The 23,201-nt window shown below is 43.5% G+C and overlaps 1 long non-coding RNA gene across 2 annotated transcripts in view; it reads left to right on the top strand.

Moving 5' to 3' along the window:
* The first annotated feature begins 604 nt into the window (after positions 1 to 604).
* Positions 605 to 23,201, top strand: part of LOC147016257 (uncharacterized) — a 42,568-nt gene continuing 19,971 nt past the window's right edge. For both annotated transcript variants that reach the window (XR_015049014.1, XR_015049013.1), the window contains exons 1-5: positions 605 to 678; positions 1,684 to 1,750; positions 3,503 to 3,605; positions 14,873 to 14,991; positions 21,949 to 22,009. This is a non-coding gene — a long non-coding RNA (uncharacterized LOC147016257). The remainder of the gene's footprint in view (positions 679 to 1,683; positions 1,751 to 3,502; positions 3,606 to 14,872; positions 14,992 to 21,948; positions 22,010 to 23,201) is intronic.

Below are 23,201 nucleotides of genomic sequence, written 5' to 3'. Positions count from 1 at the left end.
TGTGTGTGTGTGTGTGTGTGTGTGTGTGTGTGTGTGTGTGTGTGTGTGTGTGTGTGTGCGTGCGTGCGTGTGTCTGTTACCGCTGTTTCTCGACAACCACTGGTCCGATCTAATTGAAACTTGCCAGATATATCGCTGGGTCCTGTGTATGTGCCTTTTCAAGGTTTGATATTAATCGGACAAGATCTTCCCAAGTTATAGCCATTTGTTTACCAAACAATGACAGGAACGTTGCTGCTTGCAGAAGAAGATGGCAGAAGAGAACCTCATCTGCGTTCCCCATTACAGGTTACAACGTACAGACTTCCGGATAATGATGACTTCGTGTATTCGAATAATTTCTCGATTTCTTATGCGCATTTATAGATAAACACAATGCCCCAAGTTATGATCGTTTTCGTATTAGACGGTGCATAAATTTCGGTAACATCAGAGTGAGCTGGTATGCTCCGAAGCAGGAAGTAAATTTTTTTCCTTTTTTCTTCTCTTTGTGTTTTTCCTTGCGACGACATTGCGAAAAGGCAAAATACGTCGGCGCTAATTGAATAATTGGCCATTATAACTAAATTGTGAAAAATTGTAACTGTGATATGCGAACTTCCGGGCCACGCATGTACAAGCACGCGAGAGCGAAGAAACAGCCTGTGTGGTTGTTGTTTCTTCCTCGCGGTTTGAAAGGTTTTTTTTTGTTTTGTTTTTTTAGTTTTTTTTTACGGGCATGTACTAGTATTGATTAATTTTCAGATAGTATACAGTAGGAAGTGTTACAGTACATACTTAAAGTTTTGCATGTTTACATATATATATATGTATATATATATATATATATATATATATATATATATATATATATATATATATATATATATATATATATATATATATATATATATATATATGAGCAAACTGGATCGACCAATATTATTGTTTAATTATGCGAATATTGAATAATCAACATTTTTACCGAACCTTTTTTCTCTTGCATCTCTATAAACACTGGTGTGTGTGTGTGTGTGTGTGTGTGTGTGTGTGTGTGTGTGTGTGTGTGTGTGTGTGTGTGTGTGCGTGCGTGCGTGCGTGCGTGCGTGCGTGCGTGCGCGCGCGCGTGCCCATCAGTGGGAGACAAAATATAAACTGTTCAGCCTGGTATAGGTATGCACTCTACCTCGTGCCATTCTAGTTATGCCGTGCATTAACTTGATGCATACTATTCCCTTCCGAGTTATTTTTGTTTTCCATTCTCTCTCCAAAACTTTGACCCTGATGATAATAATCATTCTCTTCTATCTAAAAGGGTAAGGAGAGACATAAATTATATGTGGATAGATCGGGAGATACTCAAGAATTTCTTCAGCTTTCTGACTGACTGATTTGATGGCTGTCTGGATCGTCACCTCTGAACTGTCCGTTATTGAGGTTTTAACCTTTGAATCTCTCATCCTTGCTGAACAGTGAGTCCACAATCATAGTTTTGACCGAAGGTGAGAGAGGGGCAGGGGGGGGGGCAGAGAGAGAAAGCAGAGTACAAGCCAATTTGAAATGTAGAAGTTTTACCTTTTTCCCATTTTATTTTATTTATTCCCCCATTTTGTGCAAAAGTTGTTATAAACCTCAACTTTGTTTCTTCAGTAATGGTTTTTACACTATAACATGATGACCCAACCATTTTACCCTGTTTTTCAGGTGGCTACCTGTTGTAACAAAGAAGGAAAACCAAACGCATGAAGAATTTGCCAAAACGGTGCAGAAGGTGATTTTATTTAGTGTTAAATTGTGCAACTTGTCTTGGTTCTTTGCTTTTCATCCTGCTGATTTTTGGGTTATTCCTCTGAAATATGCTTGGAGAATGTGTCCATGTGTCCGGCCGTCCATCCTCATGTCCGTTAACATTTGTTTAGTCAGGTGATCTTCTGTGATCGAGCAGTCTGTTGGTGAGTGATTGAGTGAATCAGTCACTTACTCACTCAGTCAGTCAGTCCGTAAACATTTCAGTCGTTATCGCTTGAACCACACGATTTTGATGAAACTTGGCCACAAACTTCATATCTGATGCCGAACGAAGGTATATTGACCACGTCAAAACCTGCACTCGTAAAGGAGTCTATGGGGGGAGGTGGTGGGTTCTGACCCCCCAAAATAGTTATTTGCTCTGCTCTCTGAACTACACACAGAATTTCGATGAAACTTGACCCCACGACATTCCTCACGCATGTTGCACCAATGTGTATCGACCACATCAAAATCTGTGCTCATGAAGAGAGTCGACAGGGGGAGGGGGCGGGGAGGGGTTAACCTCTCAAAATAGTTATTTGTTCTCTTCTCCAAAACTACACACACAAACTTGATTAAACTTGACAACAACCTTCACAACCAGTGATATACCAAAGCTTATTGTCTGCATAAAAATCTGTGCTGCGCATCAAGGGGGTCTACCATGTGGGGGTGGTTGACCCCCACCCCCCCCCAAAAGAAGGTATCTGCTCACTCCTTGGAAACTGCACACAATTTCAATGATACTTGACCACAATCTTCATCAACTGTGATGCACTAAAGTTTATCGACTGTCTCAAAATTTGCATTCATTAATTGGGTCTATGGTAAGGGGGGAATTTGGCCCCCTCAAAATGGTTATTTGTTCTCTTTTCCAAAACGATAGCCGCCAGTTCCCCATGGGGTTACTTTTTCAATTTGGGAGATTCATCCCCTGGGTGGAGATGTATTTACGAAGTTCTTCATCCATTATTGTGATTTGCCATTTTTATCTTGCCTGCCATGAAGGGTCTGTTTCCAGGGTCTTTAAGCTCATCATGCTGTGCTTGTTGATCATTTGTGAAAAGTAGTTCAAGAATGGCCTCTTGTGTGAAATATTCGATAACAGACTTGGTCAGGATATTCCTGAATGTTTGTTTTATTTATTGATGAGCAAGGAGGATAAGAATTCTTAACTTTCTTCTGAACATGTAGAAATGTCAGCCCTTTATTTTTTTTTTCTTCATGTTTTTGCTTTTCAAAGTAAGATTTCAATTTTTTTTATTCTTCTCAGCATATTTTATTACCTGTGCTACCGAAGATGGATGGAGGTTGTGTTTTCATCCCTGTTTGTTTGCTGGCTGGATTTCTCGAACAGTTGTCGACAGTCAGTCAAACCTTTGTGGACAGGTTGTGTGTGTGTGACAAGGATGAATTGATTCTATTTTGGTGAAGATCGGATGCAGATATGAAATTTTTTGGTGATTTTTTTTCACCATTGAGAGATGAGGCCAAAAACAATGTGTAGCACGATATTTCAAAAAGTTGTGGATGAGTTTTGACAAAATGAGGTGGATGGGTTGGGTAGGTGATGAGAACAAGCCGATTATACTTTGGTAAATATCCGGATCCTGATCCGGCCTATCAGTGGGATACAAAACGTAAACTGGTTAGACTAGCGGAGATGATTGCTCGACCGAGTGCCGTTGTAGTTTTCCCATTTGCCACATATCCTGTGTTCTTGTCTTTGCAGTTGCTGGGCTCTGCCTAAGACCTTGTGCCAACCCCCTTTAGCAGTGCAGACAAAGCAGAACTCATCAAGAGACTTGCACATGAAGAACATCCTCCATCTGCTGGTGAACCTTTCCGTTACCACTCACTGCACCTTGTTTGCTCATGAGTTTTTATTGTAAGGTCAAAATTGTTTTGACATTTTATGAAAGTGAATCCTCTGCCGTTTTACTGTACTTTGGCTCAATGCATCCGCTGATGATGCAGCTGATGTCAACCTATCATATTGGGATGTGGCTACTGTGTGACACAATCTGGGGTCTGCCAAAAAGGAAGAAATGGATTTCCAGAGCATCAGAAAGGTTGCTTCTATTAATGAGCAATGCGATTTGACCAAAGTCATTGCTTTGGGGCACTCCAGCCTCCACTGCAAGAGGGAGGTAGTGTGTTCGATTGGTAGCAGTGAATTTGATTGCACGAGTGGTGAAAATTTAAATTTCAGGAATGAAGGCGGCATTATATGCCACGGGCGTACACAGAGCTGCAATAAGTTGAACAGTTTGCGTACCTTGGCTCTATACACACCCAGTCCACTCAGATAGATGAAGAGATTTCAGTGCATATTGTCAAAGCTGCTACAGTATTTGGCAGCTTGCAAAAAAGAGCATGGAATAACAATAGCCTTACGACCAAAACAAAGCTACACACATACCAAGCATGTGTTCTCAGTATAGTTCTCTATCCTGCTGAAATGTGGACTTTGTAGACCAAGCAGGAGTGCAGGCTGAACTCTTTTTTTATCTCCAGTGCCTGTGGAAGATCATTGGGGTTCACAAGCACGACAACGTTCTTGACACAAATGGCTCGGCCCGTTAGTATCATGGCGACGCTGAAGTGGTGAATATTGTGGTGGCTTGGGCATATGGCCTGTATGGATGACGAGCATCTGCCCAAGTCAATCCTTTATGGAGTTCCAGATGAGGGCATCCATCAAGCCTGGTGTTGGCGCAGTGGTTAGGGCAGCGGCTTGGGATCCAAAAGGTCCTGAGTTCAAGCCCCGTTGGGACACTGAATTAATACACCAGGGGGTTGACTCAGCCTGTCATCCTTCCGAGGTCGGCGAAGTGAGTACCAGTGTACTGGGCCAGTGTATACCCTGGTTAAAATAGATACCATATCCCTGTGTTGTAAGAGGCGACCAGGGTTGCGTCAGGAAGGGCATCCGGCATAAAACATGTGCCAAATCACTATGCGGATCATACGGATGATCCGCTGTGGCGACCCCGAACGGGAGAAGCCGAAAGAAGAAGAAGAAATGAGGGCATCCATAAGTTTGGAAGGCTTAAGTTTTCCTCAAAGATCTGTGTCGACAGGACTTGAAGGACTGTAACTTGTTGGAAAAAAAAATTATGGGAAGCTACAGTGCTGGACAGAAGGGAGTGTAAAAAGAGCATAAATCTTCTGTTCTTCATTGCATGGCCCGTGAGCCACAGGTAGCTGAAAGTGCGGCCCCTGACGTGCAGCCGAAAATACACAAATGTGAAAACAACCCATCATAATCCGCCATAAATGCAATCAAATTCACCCAATGGTTTCAAATGAGTGTTCCTACCCAAAGCATAAAAGTAACGTGGCAGCACATTACAGTAAACACTCTATTGTCGCGGATTTTTACCAATCGTGGGACCCTGTTGTGTTCCGATTTAGTTGTCGCATTTCATTTCAGCCATTCGTGTTTTTTGAGCCGAGACGAGTCATTGTTTGCATCCACTGTCTAATTACCTCCTGTGATGACCCTTTTGTTGTTTCTTATGCACTGTTAATTGTAGTGATCAGACCTGCACACGGGAATGAAACTAAATTGAACAATGAATCTTCATCAAACAGGAAATGACATACAGAGACCTTTGAATACAAGATCTGCAATATCTCGTAGACACAACAGTTCATAATGCCACCCACACGTAAAACGGACAAACTTAATCATGCCAAAAGGCAGAGAAACGTTATAACAGTATGCGGAAAAAAAATCAAGTTGTTAGCTGTTAAGTAGATCAGTTAGATCATTGGTTAGCACAAGTTATAACTGGTCTGGTGTATTTGTTTTTGTATTTGTCCGATAAATCAATCTCCTCTGGATGTTCCCTTCTTCACACATTATTGGGAATGATAGATTCCCATTGTTGGCGAATGAATGTACAGTAGTTCCTTTGTTTGTGCTCTATCTCATGTCCCTTTCATTACCTTAAAAAAATTTTTACAACCATTAAAGTTCAAAGACACTTCATGTATGCAGAGTGGGGAGGGGAGAGGAGTACAGTTTTTTTATTTATTTATTTTTGTGTTGACACTTGTGAAGAATAGCTAAATCAGCAGTTGACTAAATAAATATAAAATAGAATAAAGTATCCATCTGACTGGGTCCAAATCTTCAAGACTAGTCCCGTTTTATCTCATTATACTGATAAAAGGGTGTGCGTGTGTGCGTGCGTGCGCCTGTGTCCTCCATAACTCCAAAACCATAAAATCTAGCGGCCTGAAACTTTGCATGCATATAAAGAAAACTTCAAGGAAATGCACGAGTGAAAATTGGATGTTTGGGTGAAGGAAAACACCCCTTTTGAAGATAAATAATGGCCTTACTTAATTATATCCTTCATCAGGCGATCCTCGGCCACCTCGCTCTCTGGGTCTTAAGGCGTTTCCTGGGTAACCTCGCTGGGGTCTGAAGCTGCCACGTTTTTTGGCCTGCTCAACCTTACCTTGACTTGGAACAGGCCGCAAGGATTTCTTAAGGATAAAGTTTTTATCCCCCGCCGCGTGGCGGAAGGGGGATATTGTTGTCACCCGGGTCGTCCATCCGTCCGGCTGGCTGGGCGTCAACATTTATTTCAATGGCGGGGGATTCCCCATCTCTGATGGGTATATTTATTTTTATTTTTCTCTTTCCTCACTCGCATTATTGAATGCTTGTTCATAGTTTTTGTAAGTATTATAAGTTTTCATATTCGGAGCTTGGCGTGATTTCGTGCATTGTATGATGCGATTTTCCATGATCCTATGTCACGGACGAATGAAAGTATATCATCAAAATATTATTTCGCTTTTTCGGATCGGATATTGTCCGGACTCTAGAAGTGTCGAGATCTGTTATGAAATCTTATAATTTAAAGAAATAACGAGTCGTATCGAAACCAATTTACCTCTTTACTTTAAGCAAGCAAGGCTATGTTCCCCCCTTCTCCATACATACACAAGAAAATGTGTAATTTCTCAACTATTCATCTTATCTTTTTTTACTGTGTGGAGGATTACATTGAGTGAACAAAAAAATTGGGAATATAACAAAATTAAGCGGCTTCATTGAGCTGTAAGATTTAATGCATTCAATGTAAGACCTCGCACAATCTCCCGCAGAGTGTCTGCCTATCCATAGCATCTTCCAGAGCTGTGTCTATATTTTTAGAGGTTATGTGAGGTGCACCATGGGGAATCAAAGCAAATCTGGTGAAAACGGACATTTCACAAAAAGTTATAACGTTTGCACGGACGTGGTAACGAGGTTCGACGCGACATGTGCACAGACGAGCAGGCAAAATGGCGGATTTTTTGCAATATTAATTTCACGGGCGATTGAACTTTGCAATATTTCCAGGGTTGTTCTGCATTAAGCAGCAACACTTTTGTGGATGAAGTCATTTTTTGAATGAATTCATTTTGTTTTATTAACTACTGTGTGTGTGGTGAAGGCGGGCTTTAAAGTTAAAGGTTTCCTTTATGGTACGCAGTGACAACCTGGCCAACCATTCCTTATCAACCATTTCATTAGAGTGCTTGCATGAGTGCTTAAGCCACGTCTCTGTGGACGCTTTTGCCAGGGAGCATGACCCTGGCGCTCCCTGGTGTGTGCGAGGGAACCGTGGCCCCGGCGCCCTGAGCGAGGGGACAGTAGCCCTGAACGCCCCGAGCGAGGGGATGGTGGCCCTGGGGCCCCGAGCGAGGGGACAGTGGCCCAAGGCCCCAGTGCCCCGAGCGAGGGGACCGTGGCCCTGGGGCCCCGTCGCCCCATCGCCTCCGAGCGGTGTTTGTCTCTGGGTGGTATTTATCATATGGTTCGTAGAAAATGGATTTCAGACATTTTGTTTTCATCTTCACTGTTTTTCTATACAGAATCATTTTGATGACATGGTATGAATTGTAGTTAACACTCCACCGCACATCTGCCTTCCCTTACTCTCACCTCACACTGTCTTCCCTTCCTCCTCTCTCCTTTCCCCTCCATCTCTTCACTCTCCCTGCTCTCTCTCCCTCTTCCCTCCCTCTTTTTCACCCTCTCCCTCCTTTAGTATTACCGTCAGCGAAGCGACGGGTGGTATTTGCTTGTAGATGAATACAAATAAAAATTAAACGTTTCACTTCAACAAGTTTCTTCAAATGTTTCGTGCATTGCGTGGTAAAGGTACTTCGTGCGTTCAACTTTCAATTGCAATACTGGAGGTAAGAAAACAAAATAAATGATATGATCACAATGAGAAAATAAATCCTTTTAGTTCTGAAGTAAAGAATCGCCACATCACGGCAGCAAAGCGGAGAAGTACGCATGCTCATTCTGTGTAGTCTGGATTCGAATCCCAACCTATCTTGACACTGTTCTTCCGATGTTTCACAGGCTGGGTGATTCATCACTGTGTGGGTTGTCTCTCGGATGGACGATAAGTTGAGCGTCACATCAACCGTGATCCCCACCCCCTCTCTCCCACCTCATCCCTCTTTCTGTCCCCTCCCCTCCTCTATCTCTCTCTCCCAACCATCTCCTTCGTCCCCACCTTTCCCTGCTGTTGAGGGGATTGCAGCATGTACGAATCAGAATCAGTCAGAGCCAACCAGTGAGCTGCAAAGGTCACTGCATGTATGAGCTGTTGGTTTTGAATGGTGTGTGTGTGTGTGTGTGTGTGTGTGTGTGTGTGTGTGTGTGTGTGTGTGTGTGTGTGTGTGTGTGTGTGTGTACATATCTGGGTTTTTGAATGTGGAATGCAGTCCTCCCAGGGCAGGCTCAAAGCATCCCCCTTCATTTCAGTAAGGGGTCACAATTAATGGACCAAGCTGTGAAGTTTTCTGTTCTCAGTTTTGTGCCGAGGCCTCTTCAGGATCGTCACTGAACCCCGTTCAGCTTTCCAGCTGTAGTTCATAATATTCCCAGGGATGGTTTTTCGCTCAGCTGTAAAGTCGTTCCAGGGAGCTTGTGGGATGGCGTGTCTTCCATCTGTCTCTCTGTCCATCTACAAATACTTCCAACTTCTTCTCAGAAACTACACATACGATTTCAATGAAATTTCACCACAACCTTCATCCCTCAAGATGGCATAAAAATACGGGTTCTGAAGGAGTCTACAGAGGGAGTTCACGGGGGTTGTTGTCGTCCCCCCCCCGCCCCCCCCGAAGAGGTATTTGCTTTCTTCTCAGAAATGATACACACAATTCCGATGAAACTTGACCAGTACTTTCATCACCCATGATGTACTAAAAATATTATTATGTTTTTTTTGGGGTGTGTGCACGTGGTCATTAAGCATAACATATTGTTATAGTTTTCCCGCCGCGCCGACGTGCGAGCGACCGCTTTTAACTAATTGCAGCCTTGCGCCCACCGGACGTGGCAAACCTAGTCGCAGCTTTCGGATCAACGCCGAAATCCAGCTACGGGTGTGTCTTTAATCACACCGAAAATCAGCCAACTATTCTGTCCGCGCGCGACAGGGTCCGATCGCTGAATTGTCGATTTATCTAAGTATGCGCACAGACAGAAATGCCGGGGATTTACACCTCGACGGGACCTGCTTGGAAACGAGCCGCTTAAGCAGCTCACTCCGTTTGCGATTTGCCGAGCGGTGTATATCGCCAAGCCCCGCCGGATCCTATGACTTTATCGGCTATTTAAAAGTCCGCTAATATCCCGAATGCAATACGGCAGCTCAATTTAGGGAAAGGATGCAACGAACTGGTGAACATTGAAACAAGGACATTTATTTGTTACACACGTATGCAATCATGCATGCATGCAATCAAACATATGCAATCATGCACGAATAAAGCAATGCAGGAACGAGCAAGAAAAAGAACTATAACCGTTCTATAATTATTGTGTACAAAATTACTTAACAGATCACTACTTGATGGACACAGCGCCACAACATTCATTCAAAGAGACCCCAGGAAAGGGAAGGGCAGAACTGGACCTCGTGGGTCTTTAATAGTTCAATGAGAGGCCGTGCTGGTTACCTGTCACCCTCGTCGTGACTCGCCGGGCCCTGGTTTGGCGACCCTCGGTGGCCCTGCCCGCACTCCGCTGGACTCCACACGTGCCTTCAACGGCGATCCGGCTGGCGACTCCTCTCCGACTCCACCGGCACCTGCGTCGACCAAGGAGAGAGAGACCAAGCAGAGGGACTCTCTTTCCACTCGCTGACAGAGTCCACTGCACTCCCAGACTGCAACTCCCAAACTGCAACTCCCAGATTGCAGACGATTGCAGCTCGACTCCACTCCCAGACTTCACGGCGAAACCAGACTGACTTCTTGGCGTTTCAGCCTGGCCTTTTATCACCCCGGCGCTTCTCCCCTCCCTTCGCCGCGCGGGGGGGGGGGGGGGACATTCCAGGGGGGTATGGCTCGGCTCCTGTTGGCCCGCTCTTTTGGCCTGATCACGGACATTCTTTCTTTTCGCCCTTCTGAGGGAAAATTCCAACAGAGCTCGGCTGGGCTCAGTTGTCGTTTTCCAACCGTCATTTCTGTTCACTCGTTCTGATGGATATCAGGGCGGGAGTTGTTAAGATGTTGTTGTTGCAGTGTGGTTAGTGCTGTGGTGGGGATGGCATGGTTCTTGAGATTGTGGTTGTGGTTGGTGCTGTGGTGGGGATGGCGTGGTTGTTGAAAGGCGGTTGTGGTAGTTGAAGTAGTGGTTGTTCCAAAATAAAGTAGCAAAAGAATAATGACTGACTCAAAGATCACAGCCCAGTTACACGAATAAACCCCTTTAGACATCGGTGGGGAAATCTAATCTGAACACACACTTATCGACATTACTGATCTCTGGGAAGCCTGAATGGTGTTCTGTGAATTTCCACAACCATAACAATCTCTCTCTCTCTCTCTCTCTCTCTCTCTCTCTCTCTCTCTCTCTCTCTCTCTCTCTCTCTTTCACTCTCTCTCTCTCTCTCTCTCTCTCTCTCTCCCTCTCTCTCTCTTTCTCTTTCTCTTTCTCTTTCTCTTTCTCTTTCTCTTTCTCTTTCTCTGTCTCTGTCTCTGTCTCTGTCTCTGTCTCTGTCTCTGTCTCTGTCTCTGTCTCTGTCTCTGTCTCTGTCTCTGTCTCTGTCTCTGTCTCTGTCTCTGTCTCTGTCTCTGTCTCTGTCTCTGTCTCTGTCTCTGTCTCTGTCTCTGTCTCTTTCTCTCTCTTTCTCTCGCTGTCTCTGTCTCTTTCTCTCTCTTTCTCTCGCTGTCTCTCTCTTTCTCTCTCTTTCTCTCGCTGTCTCTCTCTTTCTCTCTCTTTCTCTCGCTGTCTCTCTCTTTCTCTCTCTTTCTCTCGCTGTCTCTCTCTTTCTCTCGCTGTCTCTGTCTTTCTCTCTCTTTCTCTCGCTGTCTCTCTCTTTCTCTCGCTGTCTCTGTCTCTGTCTCTCTGTCTCTGTCTCTCTGTCTCTCTGTCTCTGTCTCTCTGTCTCTCTGTCTCTCTGTCTCTCTGTCTCTCTGTCTCTCTGTCTCTCTGTCTCTCTGTCTCTCTGTCTCTCTGTCTCTGTCTCTGTCTCTGTCTCTGTCTCTGTCTCTGTCTCTCTGTCTCTGTCTCTGTCTCTGTCTCTCTGTCTCTGTCTCTGTCTCTGTCTCTCTGTCTCTGTCTCTCTGTCTCTGTCTCTCTGTCTCTCTGTCTCTGTCTCTGTCTCTCTGTCTCTGTCTCTGTCTCTCTGTCTCTGTCTCTGTCTCTCTCTCCCCTTCTCCCTCTCGCTCCCTCCCTTGTATTTGCATATATTTGACCCCCTTTTCACCTTTTAATTTTCTGTTGTATGCGGAAAAGCTAATTGGTCAGTAATATCGAGACAGTATTTTACTGAGCAGTGCAACAAAACGGCAAGAATTATCCTTTAAAAATTGTTTACTTTCATGAAATAATGTGAAAGGGGTTTGTTTGGCTCTTAGATATCAGATCTTCTGAAGTTGATGTTTAATGTTGAAGGTGGTTTGGAATATTTTTTTTTGTATACCTTGTCGAGGCTCGTGTGAGAGTGAACACACAACACACAGGAAGGGGGGCATGAGACAAGAGGGGCGGGAGTGGGAAGGACAAAACAGCGGGGAACAGAGACATTAGGAGATCTGTGGAAGGGAGAGGGATAGGACGGGGAACATGGGGACATTACAAGATGGACATTACAAGGACTTTCAGGAAAGAAAGCAGGGAATTCAAGGAGGTGGGCTTGGGTGGATTATTGGGGGTAGAAAAGGTCGAGGATTTAGATGGGGGATGATAAGAGGTGGTAGTAAACAGCTGGTTTGAAGGCCTGGAGGGAAGAATGGTATTGAATAGAGTGAGGGACTTTATTCCAAAGGCGGGGAAAAAGAGGAATGAAAGAGTGAAGATGAGCAGTGATTCGTGATTTTGGTAGTTTTACCAGAAGGGGGTTACTGGCGGACCTGGAGCGCCCTGCGGAAATGTGGTGGGGACAAATCACAGAGAGAGCAGGGGGGTCGAGACTGGAGAGGAGACAGTAGAAGACAGAAAGACCACCGACCAGCCTGCAGTGACAGAGTGGGAGGCCCAAAGACTCAGCCTCATCGTGGGAGATGCCAATGATCCGAAATGCCTTGGTTTCCACAGCGTGAAGCCGAGAAAGATGAGAGGCAGGAGCACCAGCCCAGAGGGGAGAACAATACTTCATCAGGCTGCGGACGAAAGCTTTGTAAGTGGTCAGGAGCTCAGGTGGGCCGAGGAAGGACTTTGCACGATGGAGGATTAACAGTCGGCGACTGGCTTTGGAGGCGAGGTTTGAAATGTGGCTTTCTCAGGAAAGGTCATGGCAGATAGTGAGACCCAGAAGCTTGAAAGAAACGACTTTTCCAGAGGATTGTTGAGAAACTCGATGGGGTGAGGGATTCTAAATAGTCCTTTCGGAGAGACATAGTGAGAGTGTGAGATTTGTCCGGATTGAGAGACATGTTCCACGTGTTGGACCAGTTTGTGATTTTACTCAGATCTGCAGAGAGCGAAGAAGCTGCTTTATGCTGGTCTGAGGGATGACAGATGGTACGGCAGAGGGTGGAGTCGTCGGCAAAGAGAAATAGAGGATTTTCCAGAAAGTCGGAGAGATCATTGATGAAAACCAGAAAAAGAACAGGGTCCAGAACGCTACCTTGAGGAACTCCAGCCTGGACAGGAAGAGGGGATGAAAGAACTCCATTTTGGGCCACATGTTGACTGTGACAGGAGAGAAAGTCGGCGAGCCTTGAGTGGAGATGGCCTTGGATACCATAGGAAGAGAGTTTGGTGAGCAGGGCAGGGTGCCAGACCATGTCAAAAGCACGTGATCTGTCTAGGGATATGGCTCTGATTTCATGTCTGGCATTGAGGACCTCCATCCATTGTTGGGAGAGCAGAAGCAGCATATCCAGGGTAGAGTGACCTGGTCTGAAACCAAATTGAAGATCGGAAATCAAGCCATTGGAGAAGAGGACGGATTTACTGTCTGCAGCGATGATGGATTCCATAACCTTGCTGATTATTGGCAGAAGGCTGATTGGTCTGTAGTTGCAGGGATCTGTTTTTGTACCTTTTTTATGCAGGGCAGTGATGTTTGCTGATTTCCAAGCAGATGGCAGATGGCCTTGAGCAAATAAGAGGGTAAATAGAACAGAGAGAGGGAGAGCAAGAGCAAAAGAGCTTGTTTTTAGTACATGTGCGCTGATGCCGTCTGGACCGGTTGCAGAATCTGAGTCGATGTTTGACAGCAAACTCTCCACCTTGTCAGGAAAGAAGGACACAGAGTCCAGGGACAGCTGGGTGTGACTGGGTAACGTGGGTGGAGAAAGCGATGGGTTTTGGACAAAAGATTTAGCTGCAAACACCGAGTTTAGGCATTTAGCCTTTTCAGGTGTGGCATCAGCAGTGCGGCCATTTGACGAAAGGGAGGGGATGGAGGGGAAACAAACACCAGAAACAGATTTGATTAGATGCTACCAGGATTTTGAGGAGGGAGAGAGGTTTGAAAGTTCGGACTTGAGCTTTGAAAGATGTTGTTTTCTGGCTCTCCTGAGGGTAGATACACACTTGTTCTGAGATTTATGGAAGGAACTAAGATTAGCCTCAGTTGGGTTTGCTTTCTATGAGGCAAAGGCAAGTTGTTTCATGACAACTGCCTCACCACAAGCTTCAGTGAACCAAGGGCGGGAGGAAGGGTAGGACAACTGAAGACGAGAGGGGATAAATCTGTGCATGAGAGAGAGCAAGTTTCTTTGAAAGAATTCCCAGGATGATTTGATGTTGGAGAAAGTAGCGATAGGAGACCAGTCTATAAGTTTGATAGTTGCTTGGAGACCCTGCTATTCGGCTTGAGTGAAACGCCAGACTCGGCGGCGGTGAGGTGGTTCTCTGATAATAGCCAGAGAGATGTTCACTTTGACAAGGACCTGGTCAGAAGAACCGATTGGAGCGAAGTATGAACAGCAGATGTTTTCAGGGAAATTTGTCAAAATCAGATCCAGAAGAAATGGAGTACCATTTGTTGAGATCTGGGTCTGGAAATTGACCAATTGGAGTCAGTCCCAATGAGTCGCAGAAAGCTTTTGCTGAAGTGCCATGACAGGTGAGAGAGGTACCCACACCTAGCCAACTGGCATGATGACAATTGAAGTCGCCACATATGAGGAAGAGAGAGTTTGGATGAGAAGATAGAAGTTGGTCCATGTTTTTGGATAGTGAGGTGAAGATGGAGTCATCACTGTTTGGTGGACGGTACAATACACATATAAACATGAGGTGGGAGTGGAGGGGAAGCCTTAGCCAGAGGTATTCCTGGGGGTCACTGGGGGAGTGAGGGTCGTGCATGGAGAGTGAGGAATGGAGTCTTTGATGAAGAGAGCAACTCCTCCACCAGGACGATGCACAGGTCTGAAATACCGGAGGATGGAGTAACCTGGAAGAGATACTTGGGAGTCAGACACGTCTTGGGGGAGGAAAGTTTCTGTAAGTCAGATTATGTCTGGTTTGTCAGTAGCAACCTGTATTGAAAGTTTTGAGCGAAGGCCCCGGATATTTGAGGTCCACACTGTTAATGAAGAGGGAGGGGAGGAGGCTTTGAAGAGGGAGGGGGAATAGTTATTTTCCTAACAGTTGTGTCCTTTTTCTTTGCAGCACAAACAAGGTGTGTTGACATGATGATCACAAACTTGTTGGAGGGCAGAGTTCATTATGAATTTGAAGAAATGTCTTGTGAACAAGTTGCATCATCTGGCTGTTCACAAGGAGCTAAGGTACAGCAGATGGATTTGAACCCCGTCCATGTTAACATATGGTTGTCTAAGTAAGTTTCTCTCAGGGCATCGTGTGCACTTGGCAAGGATCTTCTGTGTAAGGGTTTGTGACTGAGCAACGAGGGTCTCCGTGACAATGAGACTGTACACTCCGACGTATAGAATTTGTCAGACATACATCCCATCGAGGGAATATAGCATGCACATCGGCGTAGGCCTTTGTGGAACAGGGCTGTGTGTGTTTGCAACAACTGTGTGGGCATGCATACCAGCACGGATGACCCGTGTGGTGTGAGCACGTGCGTGCCAGCAAGGAAGGTGTGCAGTCAGGGGTGTTAGGGCATTATAGAGACTGTTTGGTTCAGATTCTTCCAAACGCACCAAATTTGGCCCATATGTCGCCCATGCCATACTTTTTCGATTTTAGACGGGTTCAAGATGGGTGCCCCCCGGGGCTGCCATATTGGTGAAATCCAATTATGGCCAACATCCGGGTTTTGAGGTCAATCGTAGTTAAAAAACCAAAAGGGCTAGAATCATGAATATTACCACTTTTTGGGTTTTTTGGGGTTGGGGAATCTGATTCTGATTTTATTTCAACGATTTGAGATCAAGGTCACCCCTCAAGGTCACCCTGAAGGTCATTTTGGGGTCAAACCCGGCGTTTTGTGGCGTCATTTCAAAAATGGCCTGCCTACGGCCTCCATGGACTACCTGGGTTATCAATCAAAAGAACCCGTTTTTCATTTAGAAAATAAGACTTGAATGTTTTTAATTTTGAATGTTTTTAATTTTGACTCATAATGTCATAAACTTTTTGTTTCATTTTTAAGATAATACCAAGTCTGTGAGCGTCGACATGTTCAGCAGCGCCGGTGGTGCATGATGCCATTCAGAGCTGTGACGTCACCCCTATCTCGCAAGACTATCCTATCCCTGTTCTTGCGTGTTCAGGAGTGGATCCGGAACCTGCGACTCAGCCTGTTATCGTGTCGCCGTGATGACGAGACGAAAGTTCATCGCGACGACGAGCTGACATAATATGAGTGTCGAACTATGTCTGCCGAAATTATGAATTGGGGACTCTGTTGTCTTTGTCAATCGGACAAAACTGGAGAAGCCTTGCAAACTCCTAAGGAGGAGGGACTTGTACCACTTGAGAGAGATCTCAAAGACTTCAATGCTATCAATGCCAATAATCTTCCTTCTGGTATCCATGTCACGATTAGTCAGTTGAATGATGGCTCAGGTATTGCAGCAACTCTTAAATCGCATAAGACAAGGTATCACAAACTTTCAGAAGTTATTGTAGTAGTTCTCATGTCAAACGGGCGAGAGAGAAGCTTGACAAAGAAGCCGACTCTCAGAATAGTCCCCAAAAAATCAGGTCATCTGGGGATTTTCAGTCTCCAGCCAATGTCAAGTGTTGTGTAATCTGTGAGGGGGGGTGAGGGACCAGGCCAACCTCCACAAGGTAGTAACCGATGTCGTAGATGCCAATCTAAAGAGTTGGGCGAAGACGAAAAAAAAAACTTTCATTTACTTGGCAGACTGGTTGCCGTCCTGTCTGATGCACATGCGGCTGATGCCTATTATCACCATCAGTGTTGTCTACGTTTGCGAGATGTACGCTCACGTTATGTACGCTCGCGCTGCCGAGAGACTAGAATCGGTGGGTCCCGCCTGGATTCCAGAATGGGTTTGGTGGGTTCCAGAGTTTTCCAGAGGCAGCAGTTCCATGTGACGAGTTAGGAGTGGTAATTTACTTGAGTTTCCATTACGTGGGAACGGACAACATCTGACGACTTAGACGAAGTGACGACTTAGAGATGACGACTTACAGAGGGATGACTCTTTATTCATAGGGACTTAACATGAGATAAATTCGGGACTTTTTGACGCTGCCGACTTAGGCGAAGTGACGAGTTACACGCTGCCGACTTACGCCTAGTCTACTGTATATATATATATATATATATATATATATATATATATATATATATATATATATATATATATATATATATATATATATATATATATATATATACAGTGTATTCAGAAAGTATTCACACCCCTTAATTTTTTCACATTTTGTTGTGTTACAGCGTGAATTCATAATTTATACAATTTCAGTTTTTTGTCACTGATCTACACAAAGTACCCCATAATAACAAAGTGAAAACATGCTTTTAGAAATTTTTACAAATTTATTAAAAATGAAAAGCTGAAATGTATTGCATTCATAAGTATTCAACCCCTTCACTATGGCTCTCCAAATTGAGCTCAGGTGCATCCAATTTCCTTTGATCATCCTTGATCATTTTTAGGTCGTTGGTTGTGGACAGCAACCGCTCAGGGTAGTACTACCGCTTTGATTTAGGAGTGTTAAAGTCGGGCCTGGAACCATCTTGCACTCTCCGCGTCAGGATTGCTGGGCTTACTTTCTGCCTCACACAAACTATAACTACCAGGCTAACTTTAATCTGTCTTTCTTGCAAAGAAACATCATACACTTTTCAAACAAGCATCATACACTTTTCATCAAACACTTTTCTTACTCATACATTTTCACTCCTCACTTCACATTCTCTCTCTTTTATTTCTCTTTATTTTAAGGCCTGACATCGACGAGGACTATTCAGTTCGTGACTGGAGCCTTCAACAGAAAAAAAGAAGAGATATCTCGACAACTTGATTGGAGTCCACCTATGGCCAATTCAATTGAAAGAAACATCATTTGGAAAGAAACACACCTTTCTATATAAGGTCCGACAGCTGACAGTGCATGTCAGAGCAGAAACTCCACCATGAAGTCCGAGGAACTGGCCGTAGAACAAGGAACTGTCCATAGAAATAGAACTATGAGGAGGCATAGCTCTGGGGAAAGGAATAAAACAATTTATTGAGTGTTGATAGTTCTCAAGAGCACAGTGAGCTCCATGGTTAGAAAATAGAAAGAACGACCCAGACTTCCGAGAGCTTGCCATCCGACCAAAATGAGGAAATGTGCAAAAAGGACCTTGGTCTGGGAGGTGACCAATAACCGAATGACCACTGATAGAACTACAGAGTTCCTTGGCTGAGATGGGATTGCTTGACAGAGGACAGTAGTCTCTGCAGGACTTGTCAAATCTGGGCTTTATGGGAGAGTGGCCAGATGGAAGTTACCCCTGAGAAAATGGCACATGACAGCATGCCTGGAGTTTGCAAAAACATATTGGAAACACTCTGAGGACATGAGGCAAAAGATTCTGTGGTCTGACGATGAAAAGTGAACTCTTTGGCCTGATTGCAAAGGGTTTGCAAAGGCACAAACCGAGTACAGCTCATCACCCATGGAACACCATCCCCAACAGGAAGCATGATTGTAGCAGCATCGTGCTATGGGGATGCTTTTCAGCTGCAGGGACTGGGAGACTTGTAAGGATTGAGGGAACAATGAATGGAGTGAAATACAGGCAAATCCTTGAGGAGAACCAACTTAAGAAGGCAAAAGAAGTTGGACTGTGGTGAAGATTTATGTTCCAGCCGGACAATGACCCCAAGCATACAGACAAAGCCCAGACTTGAATCTCATTGAGAATCTGAAGAAGACATGAAGATTGCTGTTCACCAACACTCCCCAAAAAACATGACAGAGCTTGAGCAAATCTGCAAGGAAGAATGAGAGAAAATTCCCAAATCCAGATGTACAAAGCTCATACAGACATACCAAAGACGATTCGAATCTTCTACCAATCACTACCTGGAAGCTGTAATCACCACCTTAGGCTCTTCCACAAAATGTTGACTCAGGGGGTTGAATACTTATTGACATAATACATTTCAGCTTTTCAGTTTCCATAAATTTGTAAAAAAATCCTAAAAACATGTTTTCACTCTGTCATTATGGAGTATTTTGAGGAGATGAGTGATAAATTTTTTTAAAAAATTTAATCCATTTTAAATTCAGGCTGTTACACAACAAACGTGACAAAAGACGGGTGTCAAACTTTCTGAAGGCACGATATAAAACACAACACTCATCGCCTTTAACATGTGTGTATATGTATATATATATGTATATATATATATATATATATATATATATATATATATATATATCTTCTTCTTTCGGCTGCTCCCGTTCGGGGTCGCCACAGCGGATCATCCGTATGATCCGCATTGTGATTTGGCACATGTTTTACGCCGGATGCCCTTCCTGACGCAACCCTGGTCGCCTCTTACAACGCAGGGATATGGTACACCTATTTTAACCGGGGTATACACCGGCCCAGTACATGGTACTCATTTCGCCGACCTCGGAAGGATGACAGGCTGAGTCAACCCCCTGGTGTATTAATTCAGTGGCCCAACGGGGCTTGAACTCAGGACCTTTTGGATCCCAAGCCGCTGCCCAAACCACTGCGCCAACACCAGGTGTGTGTGTATATATATATATATATATATATATATATATATATATATATATATATATATATATATATACATATATATACATATATATATATATATATATATATATATATATATATATATATATATATATATATATATATATATATATATATATATATATATATATATATATATATATATATATATATATATATATATATATATATATATATATATATATATATATATATATATATATATATATATATATATATATCAGCCAAATCAGAATGCGGATCATAGCGGATGATCTGCTGTGGCGACCCCTAACGGGAGCAGCCGAAAGAAGAAGAATATTTATATATCTACTGTATATATATATATATATATATATATATATATATATATATATATATATATATATATATATATATATACATATATATATATATATATATATATATATACATATATATATATATATATATATATATATATATATATATATATATATACATACATACATACATACATACATACATACATCGGGTGTAGTGGCGTGCACCTGTAATCCGGCTACTCGGAGGCTTGGGTTGGAGGATTGCCTGAGGACGAGCGCTCTATGCTGGGCCGTGCTATGAGAGGGTGTAGGGCAGCCTGGAATCATGGCGAAATACAATCCTTATCCCTGTGTCTTAAGACGCGACCAGGGTTGCGTCAGGAAGGGCATCTGGCATAAAACCTGTGCCAAATCAGAATGCGGATCATAGCGGATGATCTGCTGTGGCGACCCCTAACGGGAGCAGCCGAAAGAAGAAGAATATTTATATATCTACTGTATAAATGGCAGTCCTTCTGTCTGTCTGTCTGTCTGTCTCTTTGTTTGTAACCAATAAGCTCCTAGACCAGTGAACCGATCTTGATGAAACTTTACACACATATAGACCAAACATTCAGCTCCAGGATGCGCTCAGTGGCTTTCCATAAAAATGAAAAAAATATATAAATATATATATTTTTAAAAATTTGGCTTTCGAATAGTGTGCCAGCATATTAATCATAACAAAAGGCTTCATGGTTAAAAACGCTAGAGTTTTTTTAAAATACAAAATGTTCGTATTCGTTGACTTTTTAAACATACACATTGTCCTCCTGTTATTTGAATTCTTGAATTGCACGCGCACGGCAACAGCTAACTGCTGATAGATCTGCTCATGAAAGAGCCAGGCAAGCGGAGTCAGCTGCGGAGAGAGAAAGAGTGAGAGAGAGACAGACAGACAGACAGACAGACAGACAGACGTCTTACTGCTGTAATATCTGCTCATGAACGATTTGTTCGCTCATGAACGAGAGAGCGTCGCTCATCTCCAAATAGAGCATCACAACGATGGGCGAGAGAAGCACAAAACTCACGTTCCAGCTTTCTAGGTCCGGATTTTGGCAGGACATCAAGGACAGTTGCCACTGCTGCTGGTAACATTGAGTGGCTCAAGGCCGCCTTCAACTATGACCTCTCTGAGGATTACGGCAGCATAAAGCCTTCCTTCCATAAATCTGAGGAATAAAAGAAGCCTTCCTAATTTTCTCCATACAACTAATGCTTCAGTCTTACTCGCGTGAGGAAAATAGGGCAAATTTCCCTGTTATTACCGGGTACTTCACTGTGTGTGTGTGTGTGTGTGTGTGTGTGTGTGTGTGTGTGTGTGTGTGTGTGTGTGTGTGTGTGTGTGTGTGTGTGTGTGTGTGTGTGTGTGTGTGTGTGTGTGTGTGTGTGTGTGTGTGTGTGTGTGTGTGTATATATATGTGTATACACATGTATAAACACTTATCGGCAGTAGTAATTTTGATGAAAAAGACAATGCTTGTGGGATGTCAAATACCAAGGATAACCTCTTTTGAGGACCCGGGATAACTTTCTGAGACCCTACGATAACTGTGTTTGAGGTTCCAGGATAACTGCATCTGATCACCAGTCTAACCATATTTGGGGTGCCTCGATAACCATGTGCGGAATCCTGAGAGAACCATGCTCGGGCTCCCGGAATAATTGCGCACAGATGACAACACATGGGATCCCGGGATGGATACCCACACACGGGGTCCCAGGACAGAATACTCGCACACGGGGGATGGGATACCCCTGCAAGGGGTGCCAGAATTGGTTACCCGTGCATCGGGTCCCAGAATGAGAAACCCGTGCATGGAGTTCCAGGACACTTACATATCAAAAATAATTGCACAAACTGCTTGCCTTTCAGAGAGATGTAATTGCAGGTCTTACACCAACACTTCAATTTCATACCTTTGCTTCCATGAGTGTAGAGTTGGGAAATTTGAAAGATGGATGGGGAGGAAAAGGAGTGGAAGATTGAGGATAGAGATGATTGAGAGTGAATGAATCCAGAGATAATAATAGATTTTGGTGTGGAGTATTGAGGTGACTGAAAATTTCACAATTCTGTGTTTGTACTTTCCAAGTCTTTTAGTTTTTTTCATCTATAATGCTGGCTCAGATATATGTTGTTCTGTTGTGGGAATTTCTATTTTCCTTTTTAGTCCTCGTCTGAAACTGAGCAAAAAGACACCAGCACTGAAAGTCTGGTGAACAAAAGCAAAGGTAGGTCAAATTTTTGGCTTGATTGCAAACGTTTTCATAAATTTGTATGTGGTCAGGATCTTTAATATCGGTAAGCGAGTTTAAACCATTGCAAGAAACTTGTCTTTCTCGAATTAATTGCAATGGAAACAGCAGTCAAATATTTCCAACTTTGCAAGAGTGGCTTAATGGTGAAAGCATCCACTCTGAGTCTGGGTGGTTATTGGTTCAAACCATGGCCGAGTCATACCAAAGACCTTTGCAATGGTACTGGTTGCTTCCTTGTTTGATGCTCAGCATTTTAAAGGATAGAGCACAGACAAACAATGCTGGGAAGGCAATGGAAAACGACCCAGTATAACCCTTGCCAAGAAACTACTTTGGCAACACCAACACTCTGGAAAGAGTATGGAACATCAAGTCCAAAGAAAAATAGGAAAAGCATCCATTCATCTATCACAATTCATTCTGAAGGAACCCTGCTGTCACATAATAATGAAAAATGGAACACTTGGAAAGCTAATAATCGATGTACTTTATTGGAAAGTGAATAATTGATTTACTTGGAACAAAAATTTGTGTCCATTTAATCATAAGAATCCATCCATCCATTGGGTCCATACTCTGCACAGAGCATTGGTGCTCCTTAAGCAGTCTCCTTGGCTGTTAGGTACAATCCCGCACAAGTCACCACTCCAACACAGAATACCAGAAAGCCAGCACTCATTTGCCAACCTTATAAAGATGACAGGCTCAGTCAACCCCACCTGGAATTAATTAAACAGCCAAATTGTATTTGAACTCAGGATGTTAGGATCCCAAGCCCATCACTCTAACCATTAAGCCAACACCAGGTACATACTTGTACCAAGTTTGATTTCAATCACTTCAGCTGTTCTCAAATATCTCATTTTTACCTGACTTGACCTTTGACCTTTTAACTATTGACCCCATCATCTAATATATTTATATATGCATCATGACATATACTTGTACCAAGTTTGATGATAAACCCTTCAGTCGTTCTCAAATTATCCCGGGAAAGAAAACGTATCACTGACTCTGACCTTTGACCTTTGACACCACCTTTTAATCAGTTCATTTTTGCATATCATAAGAATTCCTAAATGAAAACCCATCTTTCTGGGATTGAGTGAATGTGGCTCTTCATGTTGTTCCACACACATTGGATGAATAATGTTGCTGTATATTT

Source organism: Eptatretus burgeri, chromosome 11 (genome assembly GCF_056783735.1).
Source record: "Eptatretus burgeri isolate ZD-2024b chromosome 11, Ebu_testis_v1, whole genome shotgun sequence".
Taxonomy (NCBI): domain Eukaryota; kingdom Metazoa; phylum Chordata; class Myxini; order Myxiniformes; family Myxinidae; genus Eptatretus; species Eptatretus burgeri.
The sequence above is the reverse complement of the archived record's forward strand: the minus strand, read 5'-3'. Positions and strand labels throughout refer to the sequence as shown.